Source organism: Lichenostomus cassidix, chromosome 28, assembly GCF_008360975.1.
Source record: "Lichenostomus cassidix isolate B80296 chromosome 28, HeHo_3.0, whole genome shotgun sequence".
Lineage (NCBI taxonomy): Eukaryota > Metazoa > Chordata > Aves > Passeriformes > Meliphagidae > Lichenostomus > Lichenostomus cassidix.
The window spans coordinates 2,289,101-2,302,100 of NC_139508.1; the positions used below are offsets into that span (position 1 = coordinate 2,289,101).

The window sequence follows — 13,000 nt, forward strand, 5'->3', positions numbered from 1 at the left end:
TTCGGGAATGATCCCAAATGTTAAATCCCCTTGGGAATGATCCTAGTGGGTTCGGCTGATCCCATCCTGGGATTCTAAGGGTTAAATCCCAATGGGAATGATCCCAAATGTTAAATCCTTTCAGGAATGCTCCCGAGGGTTAAATCCTTTCGGGAATGATCCGAAGGGTGAAATCCCAATGGGAATGCTCCGAAGGGTTAATTCCTTTCGGGAATGATCCCGAGGGTTAAATCCCAGTTGTAATCATCCCACAGGTTAAATCTTTTCGGGAATGATCCCAAGGGTTAAATCCCAATTGGAATGATGCCGAGGGTTAATTCCTTTCGGGAATGCTCCGAAGGGTTAATTCCTTTCGGGAATGCTCCCGACGGTGACATTCCAGCGGCACTGACCGCACGGGGCTCGGCCGGGCCGGAGCGGGCAGCGCTGAGCACATCGCACCGGCCGGGGAGGAGCCGAACCGGCACCGGGAGCTGATCCATCGGCACCGGCATCTCCTCATCCTCCGGGACCGGGACCGGCACCAGGATCGGGATCTGTCCCGGTACCGCAACGGGATTCACTTCCTGCCCCCGGTACCGACCGGAGCTGCTCCGGGACCGGATCAACACCGGGACCAACGCTCCTTATCCCCACCCCAGCATCTGCTCGCGGTACCGGCACCGGACCGGGACCTCATCCCCTGCTCCCGGCCCTATTCCCGGTACCGGTATCGGCACTGACTGGAGCTGCTGCGGGACCGACCCGGGCCGGGATTTCAGCCCCAGCGCCCGGCTGATCCCGCGGGTCCGGGGCCTGCCCCTGGTACCGGTACCGACCGGAGCTGCTCCGAGACCTTATCCGTGCCCCCGGTACCGGCCGGAGCTGCTGCGGGACCGGATCAGCACCGGGACCAACCCTCGGGATCTGCTCCCGGTACCGCCAGCGACCGGAGCTGTTCCAGGAGCGGAGCGGGACCTCATCCCCTGCTGCCGGTACCGGCCGGACTGCTCCGGGACCGAACCGGACCGGGACCTCATCCCCTGTTGCCTGCCTGGCCCCTGCTGCCGGTACCGGCCGGAGCTGCTGCGGAACCGGCCCGGGATGGGATCGGGATCAACTCTCCTTCTCCCCAGCCCGGGCTCTGCTCCTGTCCCGGCCCGCCCTGTGCTTCGGGATCTGCTCCCGGTACCGGCACCGGGCCCAGCCCCTCATCCCGGCTCTGCCCCTGTTCCCGGTACCGGGCCCAGCCCCTCTCCGCGGCTCCCTGCCCTGTTCCCGGTACCGGCACCGGGCCCAGCCCCTCACTCCCGGCCCTGCCCTGGCTCCCAGCCCTGCCGCCGCTCCCGGCCGAGCCGCCCCAGGCCCAGCCCCGCTCCCGATGGCTCCCGCTCGCTCCCGCTCGCTCCCGCGGCTCCCCGGGGCAGTTTCCCCTCAGCACCCGCAGCTCTGCCCCGGCCGCAGCCCCGCCCTCAGAACCGGCTCGGCCGGGCTCCGGTGCCTCCCCCCGCTTCCTGCCGCCGGCCCCCCCTATCTGCGGCCCCAGCGCGGCCTGCGCGGGCGGATAAGGGCGGCTGGAGCGGCGGCTCCTCCCCGCGGGCAGCGCATCACCTCAGCCGGCCCCGGCAGGAGCGAGCGCCGCTCGGCCGCGGGGGGACCCGCCGGGAGGAGCCATGCCGGCCGCGCCGCGCCGCCCTGCCCCGCCCACGACCCGCGGGCAGCGTTCCTATTGGCTGACTCTGCCCGCTCGCGGCGTTCTATTGGATGGAACATCCGTCAATCAAATGTAAACCACGCCTTTTTGTCCCTTCACAGCAGGGGCGAAGCGCGCACCACGGGGGCGCGGCGCTGATTGGTTAATGCGCCCGTCAATCAAAACCAGGCCGCGCCTCTTTCCCTCACCGCTTACTACGGGAGGTGGGGCTAAAACCGGCTCTCCTCGTTGATTGGCTACGAGCCGGTCAACCCAGCTTCCCATTGGGCGGCGCGGCCGTCAATCATTAGTTTGAAGCTTAAAAAAAAACCCACCCAACGCGGCGCCCCAGGCCTGGGCAGGGGGCGTGGCCGGGCGCGAGGGTGTCCCAAATCTGCCTGGCAACGGGGGGGGTCCCCGGGGGGCGCGATGGCGGCGGGGAGGACAGCGGAGGGGAAGGGGCGAAGGGGAGGGAGGGGAGAGGGAGGGCAGGGAGAGGGGAGGGGAGAGGCCGGGCGGGGCGGAGGGCGAGGGGGGGGCGGGTCTCCCTGCGCGCGCAGCCCCCCCCGCCCCCCCCTCCTGTCAGTGGCCACCTGAGGGAGCCGCCTCCCCTCCCCCCACGGCCCCAGTCCGGGCCGGGCCCCGCTGAGGAGGAGGAGGAGGCGGCTCTGAGGGGGCTCCGGACAGTGAGTGACACCCGCGGCCCGGCCATCCCCGCGGCGCGGGCACGGGGATCGGGGACACCCCCTCACTCGTCCCCCCTTGCCCCGAGGGGCGCTCGGGGCGGCGGAGGGGAGGGAGGAGCGGGAGGAGTGCGAGGGGCCAGGGGGGTGGGGGGGGCCCGGCCGTGAGGGGAAAGCGGGGGCGGGAAAGGCGGCCATGGCGAGCGGGGAGCGCTGAGGGGAACTGGGGTGAGCGGCGCAGAGCCCGCAGCCGTGAGGGGAGCCGAGAGCGGGCTGCTCCGGGGGGGCGGAAAGTGCGGCGGGCCGCCAGCGAGGGGGGGAGGAGAACCGTAATAAAAAAAAAAAAAAAAGCGAAAAAAAAAAAAAGAGAAAAAAAGAAGCGAAGGTTGGGAAGTCCGAGGGGAGGGTGGGCACGGCTGAGGGGGTGCCAGGGAGGAGCGGGAGTGCATCCTGGGAGTTGCCCGATAGGCACAGCCACCAGAGCATGTCAGCAAAGGCGGATTATTGGTGCCACAGCCTTGGGAAGGCGGGGGAGGGGAGTGGGGGAGGGGACGGGCCACCTCCGGGGCCACCAGGGCCACCACGGGGCCACCAGGGCCACCACAGGGCCGGCGGGCCGGCGGCAGGGCCTGAGGGGATCGTGAGGGGAGAGAGACTGAGGGAGAGACTGAGAGAGGCAGAGCAGAGCGGCGCTCCGGCAAGCGGGATAAAGTTTGGGCTCGGGGCGGGGAAAGGCTGTGAGGGGAGAGAGAGAGAGCGGGGAGAGAGTGAGGGGAAAGGTGAGGAGTTGGGGAAAAACTGGGGGAAAAGCGGGTTGGAGAAGGTGAGGGGTTTGAGGATGAGGTGAGGGGTTGGGGGAAAAGATGAGGAGTTGGGGAAAAAGATGAGGAGTTTGGGGATGAACTGAGAGGTTTGAGAAAACTGAGGGAGTTTGGGGAGAGATGAGGATTTGGGAAAGCTGGGGTTTGAGGGCTGAGGGGTTTGGGGAAAAGCTGAGGGGTTTGGGGAAAAGCTGAGGGGTTTGGGGAAAAGCTGAGGGGTTTGGGGAAAAACTGAGGGGTTTGGGGGAGAGATGAGGGGTTTGGGGGGAAGAACCGAGGGGTTTGAGGATGACCTGAGAGGTTTGGGGATAAACTGAGGATTTGGGGGAAATGCTGAGGGGTTGGAGAAAAGATGAGGGTTTTGAGGATGAACTGAGGAGTTCGGGGATAAACTGAGGGGTTTGGGGAAAAGATGAGGTTGGGAGAGATGAGGGTTTTGGGGAAAAGCTGAGGGGTTTGGGGGAGAGGTGAGGGTTTTGAGGATAAACTGAGTGTTTGGGGAAGAGCTGAGGAGTTTGGGGATAAACTGAGTGTTTGGGAAAGATGAGGGGTTTGAGGATGAACTGAGGAGTTTGGGGATAAACTGAGGATTTGGGGCAAATGCTGAGGGGTTGGAGAAAAGATGAGGAGTTGGGAAAGATGAAGGTTTTGAGGATAAAATGAGGGGTTTGGGGGAAAGATGAGGAGTTCGGAAAAATGAGGGTTTTGGGGGAAGAACTGAGGGGTTCGGGGGAGAGATGAGGGGTTGGGAAAGATGGGAGTTTAGGGGAAAAGTTGAGGGTTTGGGGAAAAGATTATTTGGGAACGATGAGGGGAAGGATAAGGGTTTGGGGGAAAAACTGAAGATTTGAGGAAAAGCTGAGGGGTTGGGAAAGACGAGAGTTTGGGGGATAAACTGAGGATTTGGGAAATATGAGAGTTTAGGGGAAAAGGTGAGGGGTTTGAGGATAAACTGAGGATTTGGGGAAGCTCAGGGAAAGATAAGGGTTTGGGGGAAAAACTGAGGGTTTGGGGAAGATGAGGAGTTGAGAAAGATGATGGGAAAGGTGAGGATTTGAGAGGAGAAACTGAGGTTTTGTGAAAGATGAGGGTTTGGGGTTAAACTGAGGAGTTTGGGGTTAAACTGAGGAGTTTACTCCCTCAGTTTACTCCCTCAGTTTAACTGAGGGAAAAGAAAAGATGAGGAGTTGGGAGAGATGAGGGTTTTGGGGAAAAACTGAGGATTTGGGGATAAATAGAATTTGGAGAAGTTGAGGAGTTGGGAAAGATGAGGGTTTGGGGATGAAACTGAGGGGTTTGGGAAAGATGAGGATTTTGGGATAAACTGAGGGGTTTGGGGATAAACTGAGGGTTTGGGAAAGATGAGAGTTTAGGGGAAAAGCTGAAGGGTTTGAGGAAAAGCTGAGGGGTTTGAGGAAAAGCTGAGGAGTTTGGGGGATAAACCGGGGATTAGGGGATGAACTGAGGATTTGGGGAAGCTGAGGGGTTGGGGAAAAACTGAGGAGTTGGGAAAGATGAGAGTTTGGGGGATGAACTGAGGGGTTTGGGGATAAGCAGGATTTGGGGGAAAAGCTGAGGAGTTTGAGGGTTTGAGGGATAAAAATTGAGGATTTGGGGAAAAGATGAGGAGTTGGGAGAGATGAGGATTAGGGGAAAAGCTGAGGGTTTGGGGATGAACTGAGGGTTTGGAGAAGGTGAGGAGTTTGGGGGAAAAACAGGATTTGAGGAAAAGATGATGAGTTGGGGAAGCTGAGGAGTTTGGGGGAAAAACTGAGGACTTGGGGATAAACAGGATTTGGAGACATTGAGAAAAAAGATGAGGGTTTGGGAAAAAGATGAGGATTTGGAAAAGCTGAGGATTGTGGGGAAAAGCTGAGGATTTAAAGAAAAGCCGAGAGTTTGGTAAAGCTGAGAGTTTGGGGGAAAAACTGAAGATTTGGGAAAAGCTGGGAGTTTGGGGAAAAGCTGAGAGTTTGGGAAAAAGCTGAGATTTCCAGGGAAAATCTGAAGGTTTGGGGGAAAAACTGAACATTTCGGAAAGCTGAGGATTTGGGGAAAAGCTGAGAGTTTTGGGGGAAAAACTGAAGATTTGGGAAAAGCTGAGGATTTGGGGGAAAATCTGAGGATTTGGGAAAAAGCTGAGGATTTGGGGGTAAAACTGAGGTTTTAGAGAAAAGCTGAGAGTTTGGGAAAAGCTGAGAGTTTGGGAAAAGCTGAGAGTTTGGGAAAAGCTGAGGATTTGGGAAAAAGCTGAGGATTTGGGGGTAAAACTGAGGTTTCAGAGAAAAGCTGAGAGTTTGGGAAAAAAATTGAGATTTCCAGGGAAAATCTGAGGGTTTGGGGGAAAAACTGAACATTTCGGAAAGCTGAGGATTTGGGAAAAGCTGAGGAGTTTGGGGAAAACTGAGGATTTAGAGAAAAACTGAGGGTTTGGGGAAAAAATTGAGATTTCCAGGGAAAATCTGAGGGTTTGGGGGAAAAACTGAACATTTCGGAAAGCTGAGAGTTTGGGAAAACTGAGGTTTTAGAGAAAAGCTGAGAAGTTTGGGGGAAAAACTGAAGATTTGGGAAAAGCTTAGGACTTCCAGGGAAAATGCAAACCCACTGGAATTCCCCAGAGGCCACAGGATAAACTGAGAGCTTGCTGGAAAAATCCAAATTTTGGGGGAAAACCTGAGGATTTTGGGGGGAAAAGCTGGAAAACTCCGGGAAAATCTATTGGAAAATCCGAGATTTTGGGGTAAAATGTGAGATTTTGTCCCAAAAATCTGAGATTCTGTTGGAAAAAACTTGAGATTTTATTGGAAAATTCGAGGGTTTGGAGTGAAACCCTCTGGACTGTTCCCAAAATCCAGGTTTTTTCTCCCAAAATCCAAGTTTTTTCCCCCAAAATCCTCTTTTTTACCCCCAAAAATCCAGTTTTTTCCCCCCAAATCCAGTTTTTCCCCCTAAAATCCATTTTTTTCCCTCCAAAATCCAGGTTTTTTCCCCCAAAAATCCAGTTTTTCTCCCCCAAAATCCAAGTTTTTTCCCCCAAAATCCAAGTTTTTTTCCCCAAAATCCAGTTTTTTTCCCCAAAAATCCAATTAATTCCCCATTTCCCTCTATTTCTCTCCCTTTTCCTTCTCTTTCATTCCTCTTCTCCCTTTTTTCCTCCAAACTTTGGTGAAAATTCCCAATTTTTCCTCCAAAATTCCCAATTTCAGGGAGGCTGGTTGGCAAAATTTAGGGATTGCAAGGATGGAAATTCTCCAATTTGGAAAAAAAACTTCATTTTTCCTTAAACTTCAGGAAGAAAAAGACTTTTTTGGAACTAAAACTCCTGAAAAACTTGGGAATTGCAGCTTGCTGAGCCCAGAGCAGTGAGAAATTCCAAGAAAATCTTGGAATATTTCAATTTTTTAGGGATTTTAGGAGAGGAAAATCAGAGATTTAGCAGGAAATTGGGTTTAAAAATTAGGATTTTGGGTTTTTTTCCTCAAAAAAGGTGAGGAAAAAAAGGAATTTTTGGGAAGAGTTTGAGGATAAATCCAAAATCTGGGAATAAATCCTGAAAAAATCCCATTTTGTGCTCCTGGAAATCCCAAAATCCTGGGAAAATTTAGGGATTGATTCCCAAAATCCTGGAGGAATTCAGCAGGAAAAGAGGAATTTTTATTGGGAATTCCCAATTTTTGGCTGGAATATCCCAAAAAAAAGGGGAATTTGGGGTTTTCCGTAGGATATTCCCATTTTTTTAGCTGGAATGTCCAAAAAAACCAGGAAATCCAGCAGGAAAATAGAGTTTTTCACAGGGAATTCCCATTTTTTTCCCTGGAATATTTTTTAAAAAAGGGAATTATGGAGTTTTCATGGAGAATTCCCTTTTTTTTTGCTGGAATATCCCAAAAAACCAGGGAATTCAGCAGGAAAAGAGGGATTTTCATGGAGAATTCCCATTTTTTTAGGTGGAATATCCCAAAAAACCAGGAAATTTGGGGTTTTCCATAGGAAATTCCCATTTTTTTCCCTGGAATTTCCATGGGGATGTTGCCTGGGTGGGAATTCCTCACAGAATTCCTGAAGATTTTTCCCTAAAGTTTTTCCCAGCCAGGAATTCCTTCCCAAAATTCCTCCCAAATTCCCATTTTTTCCACTTCCAATCAGGAATTTAGAGGGGAAAATGCTGGAATTTTGGAGGGAAAAACATCCCAAATTTGGGTTTATCCAAATTCCATCCCAAAATTCCTCCCAAATTCCCATTTTTTTTCCACTTCCAATCCATTCCCTGGTTTTTTTCTTTCCATCTTTTTTTGGGAATTCCATCCCAAAATCCCACTTTTTCTGGGAATTCCATCCCAAAATTCTCACTTCTTTGGGAATTCCACCCCAAAATTCCACTTTTTCTGGGAATTCCATCCCAAAATCCATCTTTTTGTGGGAATTCCATCCCAAAATTCCACTTTTTTAGGAATTCCATCCCAAAATTCCAGTTTTTCTGGGAATTCCATCCCAAAATTCCACTTTTTTTGGGAATTCCATCCCAAAATCCATCTTTTTCTGGGAATTCCATCCCAAAATTCCCACTTTTCCCACTTTTTTTTCAGCAGTCCCAAGGGAAATTCCCAAAATATTCCCAAAATATTTCCAAAATATTTCCCAGGAGAGGTTTGGAGCAAAAAAAAAAAGGAATTTTTCAAAAGTTTGGGAATCTCAGAAATCCCTGGAAATTCCCATTTCCTGGTGGGAATCCCAAAAAAAATTCCCAAAATCCACTTTGGAAGGAATTCCTGGATATTCCAGGGAAAAAAAGGGAATTTTTTTAGGATAATCCTGGTTGGGTTTTCCCGGAATTTTGATTAAAATTGGATTTTAATGAGGAAAATTAATTTATTCCCAGCAGGAAAAATGGGAATAAAACTTGGAATAAATGGAGAAAATTCACAATCTTTGGGAAAACCAGAAAATTATAAAAATAAGGAATTAATAAAAAATTCCAGGTGATTTTTTAGGATAATCCTGGTTGGATTTTATTGGAATTTTGATTAAAAATTGGATTTTAATGATGAAAAAAGGAATTATTTGGGATTTTTGGGATGAATTCTCCTGGATTTGGGATTTTCCAGGTTCAGTTTGGAGCTGAATATTAACAATTAATTAGGATTAATTAGGATTAATTAATTAGGAATTCCTGAGATTTTCTGGGAGATAAAAAGCAAATCCTGTGGAAAAAAAAATTCAGAATTCTTTCAGTTTGAAAGGAAATTCGGCTTTGAAATCCAAATTTTTGGGATAAATTCCTGAAATTCCCAAACAGGAAAATCCCTGAGGAAAATTTGGAGGAAAATTGGGATTTTTAAAAGTTTTTTTCATGCTGAGAAATTGGGATTTTCCATCCCAAAGTGCTGGAAAATCGAGAAAAAAATCAGATTTTTAGGGAGTTTTTGGGGTTTTCTCTTCCCTGAGTGCGAAAAATTCCCCAAAATTCAAAAAAAATTCCCCAAAAATTCCCAAAATTCCCAATCCTTGAGTTCCTATTTCACATTTTTCCAGGAATTCCAGGCTGTGGATGTGGAAATTCACAATTCCAAGATTTTTTCAATCCACAAAAAAAAAAAAAAAATCCAGGAGAGAAAAAGCAGAAAAAATAAAATTTATCATTAAAAAAATTCACATTTTGATGAAATTCTGGTAGAATTCCAGGCTGGGAAAAAAAAAAAAAAGGAATTTCCTGAGTTATTCTGGAATTTTCCCAGAAAATCCCAGAAAAAAAGGGGGAAAATTACTGATTTTTTGGGGTTTTGATCTCAAAAAAAGGGGAAAAAATAGGAAAAAAAGGGAAAAAATAGGAAGAAAATAGGAAAAAAGGGGAAAAATAATGGGAAAAAATAGGAAAAAAAGGGGAAAATAATGGGAAAAAATAGGAAAAAAAGGGGAAAAATAATGGGAAAAAATAGGAAAAAAGGGGAAAAATAATAGGAAAAAATAGGGAAAAAAAGGGGAAAAAAGGGGGAAATGGGGAAAAGGGAGAAAAATAGGAAAAAAAGGGGGAAAATAGGCAAAAATAGGGAAAAAGGGGAAAAATAGAAAAGAGGGAAAAATAGAGAAAAATAGGAAAAAATAGGGAAAAAAGGGGAAAACAATGCTGGAGAGTTTGGAATTTTGGGAATATTTTGATGGAAAAATGGGATTTGGAGCTGAAATTCCCTCAAATTCCAATCCCATGGGAATTTTCCGGAGTTTTCCCACTTTTTTCCTGGAATTCCAGCTGGAAATGAATCCCGAATTTGATTTTTATTGGGGAATGTTTTGGGTGAAATTCCAACCAGGCTGAGCTTTGCCCTCTTGGGTTTTTCTGGGAAAAATCAATTTTTTTTGGGTGGAATTCGGAGAAATCTTGGATTTTCTCCAGGAGAAAATTGGGAATTTCATCCCAAAAGATTCCAGGCTGCTCCTTCCCTAAATCCCTTTTTTAACTTTCAGCCCAAAAATTCCATTTTTATCTCATTTTTGTGGCTTTTTTTGGGATTCTGGAATTCCCACAATTCCCACGGAATTGTTGATTCCAAAGGATTTTCCCCAAAAATCCCAATTTTTCCTCAAAAATCCCAATTTTTCCCCAAAAATCCCAATTTTCCACCATTGCTGGATTCATTCCCGAGGAATAGAATTCCCAGGAATTTGGGGAAATCTCTGGAATTCTGGTCATTCCCAAAGAAATCATCTCCCAATCACATCCAGAGGGATTTTTTCCCATTTTTCTTTAAGGTCAAGTTCATCCCAAACTTCTGAAATCCCCAAAAAACCCCAAAATTCCATCCCGAAATCCCCAAAAAACCCACAAATTCCATCCTGATATCCCCAAAAAACCCAAAATTCCCCAAAATCCCCCAAAATTCCATCCCAAAATTCCCCAAAAAACCCAAAATTCCATCCCAAAAGTCCCCAAAAAACTTGGAATTCCATCCTGAAATCCCCAAAAACCCCCAAAATTCCATCCCAACATCCCAAAACCCACTGGAATTCCATCCTGAAATCCTAAAATTCCCAGAATTCCATCCCAAAATTCCCAAAAAAAGTGGATTTAAAGCTTTTCCGATGTAAAAAATCCTGGAATTTGGGTTTTTTTTTTAAGGTTGGATTTTTATCTTGAAAGGAAAATGAGGGAAAAAAAATTGGGATTGGGTTGGGAATAATAATTAATAATTAATAATAATAATAACTAATAATAATTAATAATTAATAATAATTAATAATGCAGCCCCGAATTCCTGCTGCTCTCAATTTCCTCGGAAATAAGTGAATTCCCGAATTTTCAGTGAAATTCCTGCAATTCCTCCTAAAATTCCATGGAAAACTCTTTTCCCTGGATCTGGGAATTCGGATTTGGGGGAAATTTGTGGGATTTGGGGAGAATTCCGTGAGATTTTGGGGAAAATTCTCCAGGATTTGGGGAGAATTTGTCAGAATTTGGGGAGAATTCTGTGGGATTTTAGGGAAAATTCTCTGGGATTTGGGGAGAATTCCATGAGATTTGGGGAAAATCCCATAAGGTTTTGGGATCGGGAATTCTCTGGGATTTGGGGGGAAATTTGCCAGGATTTAGGGAGAATCCTTTGGGATTTAGGGAGAATTCTCCAGGTTTTGGGGGAAATTTGTCAGAATTTGGGGGAGAATTCCATGAGATTTGGGGAAAATTCCACCAGATTTGGGGGAAAATTCTCTGGGATTTTGGGGGAAATTCTCTGGGATTTGGGGAGAATTCCATGAGATTTGGGGAAAGTTCCACAGGATTTTGGGATCGGGAATCCTCTGGGATTTGGGGGAAAATTTGCCAGGATTTGGGGAGAATTCCATGAGATTTGGGGGAAATTCTCCAGATTTAGGGGGAATTCTCCGGGATTTGGGGGAAATTTGCCAGGATTTTGGGATCGGGAATTCCGTGAGATTTGGGGAGAATCCCACAGGGTTTTGGGATCGGGAATTCTCTGGGATTTGGGGGAAATTTGTCAGAATTTGGGGAGAATTTAGTGAGATTTGGGGAGAATCCCACAGGGTTTTGGGATTGGGAATTCTCTGGGATTTGGGGGAATTCGCCAGGAGGATTTGGAATTCTCGGGGTGCCATGGCTGCGGGGATGGTTTGGGATCGGGGATGGTTTGGGATTGACATTATTTGGGATTGGAGATTATTTAGGATCAGGGATTGTTTGGGATCAGGGATGGTTTGGGATTGGGAATTGTTTGGGATCAGAGATTATTCAGGAAAAAGGATTATTTGAGAACAGGGGTGTTTTGGGAACAGGGATGGTTTGGGATTGGGGATTTTTTGGGAACAGGGATGTTTTGGGAAGAAGAATTATTTGGGATCAGGGATGTTTTGGGAACAGGAGTGTTTTGGGATCGGGGATTGTTTGGGAATGAGGATTATTTGGGATCAGGGATGTTTTGGGAATGAGGATTTTTTGGGATCGGGAATGTTTTGGGATCAGGGATTTTATGGGATTGGGGATTGTTTGGAATCGGAGATTATTTAGGATCAGGAATGGTTTGAAAAAAGGGATGGTTTGGGATCGGGGATTTTTTGGGAAGAAGAATTATTTGGGATCAGGGATGTTTTGGGAATGAGGATGTTTTGGGATCGGAGGATTATTTGAGAACAGGGATTGTGTGGGATCGGAGATGGTTTGGGATCGGGGATTGTTTTGGGAATGAGGATTATTTGGGATCGGAGATTATTTGGGATCAGGGATGGTTTGGGATCGGGGATTTTTTGGGATCAGGGATGGTTTGGGATCAGCCCCGCCCCGGCCTCTCTCCGCTGCTCTCCCCGTTCTCTGCCTGCTCCGGTAACCCCGCGGGGCTGCGGCACTGCCAGTGTCCCGGGATTGTCCCCTCTGTCCCGGGAGTGTCCCCTCTGTCCCGGGAGTGTCCTGGGGTTGTCCCCTCTGTCCCGGGAGTGTCCTGGGGTTGTCCCCTCTGTCCCGGGATTGTCCCCTCTGTCCCGGGAGTGTCCCCTTTGTCCCGGGATTGTCCCCTCTGTCCCGGTTCTAGTCCTGCTCTGTTCCCTCACTCTATCCCCTGTGTCCCGGTTCTGTCCCCGCTCTGTCCCCGTTCTATCCCCACTGTCCTCCCCCACTGTCCCACACTGTCCCTCGCTGTATTCACCCCTCGCTGTCCCTCACTGTCGCACACTGTCCCCTCACTGTCCCCACGCTGTCCCCTCACTGTCCCTCCCTGTCCCCTCTATCCCCTCACTGTCCCCTGCTGTCCCTCACTGTCCCCTCTATCCCCTGCTGTCCCTCACTGTCCCCTCGCTGTATTCACCCCTGCTGTCTCCTCTATCCCCTCACTGTCCCCTGCTGTCCCCTCTATCCCCTCACTGTCCCACACTGTCCCCTGCTGTCCCCTCTCTCCCCTCGCTCTCCCCCACACTGTCCCTCACTGTCCCCCTCACTGTCCCCTCTATCCCCACACTGTCCCCTCGCGGTATTCACCCCTGCTGTCCTTCCTTGTCCCCCACACTGTTCCCTCTCTCCCCTCGCTCTCCCCCTCACTGTCCCCTCACTGTCCCTCCCTGTCCCCTGCTGTCCCGTCGCTCTCCGCTCTCCCCTCCTGTCCCCTCTATCCCCTCACTGTCCCCTGCTGTCCCCTCTATCCCCACACTGTCCCCTGCTGTCCCCTCTCTCTCCGCTCTCCCCTGCTGTCCTTCCCTGTCCCCTCTGTCCCCTGCTGTCCCCTGCTGTCCCCTCTCTCTCCGCTCTCCCCTGCTGTCCCTCCCTGTCCCTCACTGTCCCCCTCATTGTCCCCTCTATCCCCACGCTGTCCCCTCGCTTTATTCACCCC

The 13,000-nt window shown here is 49.3% G+C and overlaps 1 protein-coding gene across 1 annotated transcript in view; it reads left to right on the top strand.

Moving 5' to 3' along the window:
• The first annotated feature begins 2,236 nt into the window (after positions 1-2,236).
• Positions 2,237-13,000, top strand: part of LOC146426150 (transcriptional repressor p66-alpha-like) — a 51,787-nt gene continuing 41,023 nt past the window's right edge. Inside the window, exon 1 of the mRNA XM_085040746.1 lies at positions 2,237-2,358. The gene's annotated coding sequence lies outside the window, so the exon portion shown is untranslated. The remainder of the gene's footprint in view (positions 2,359-13,000) is intronic.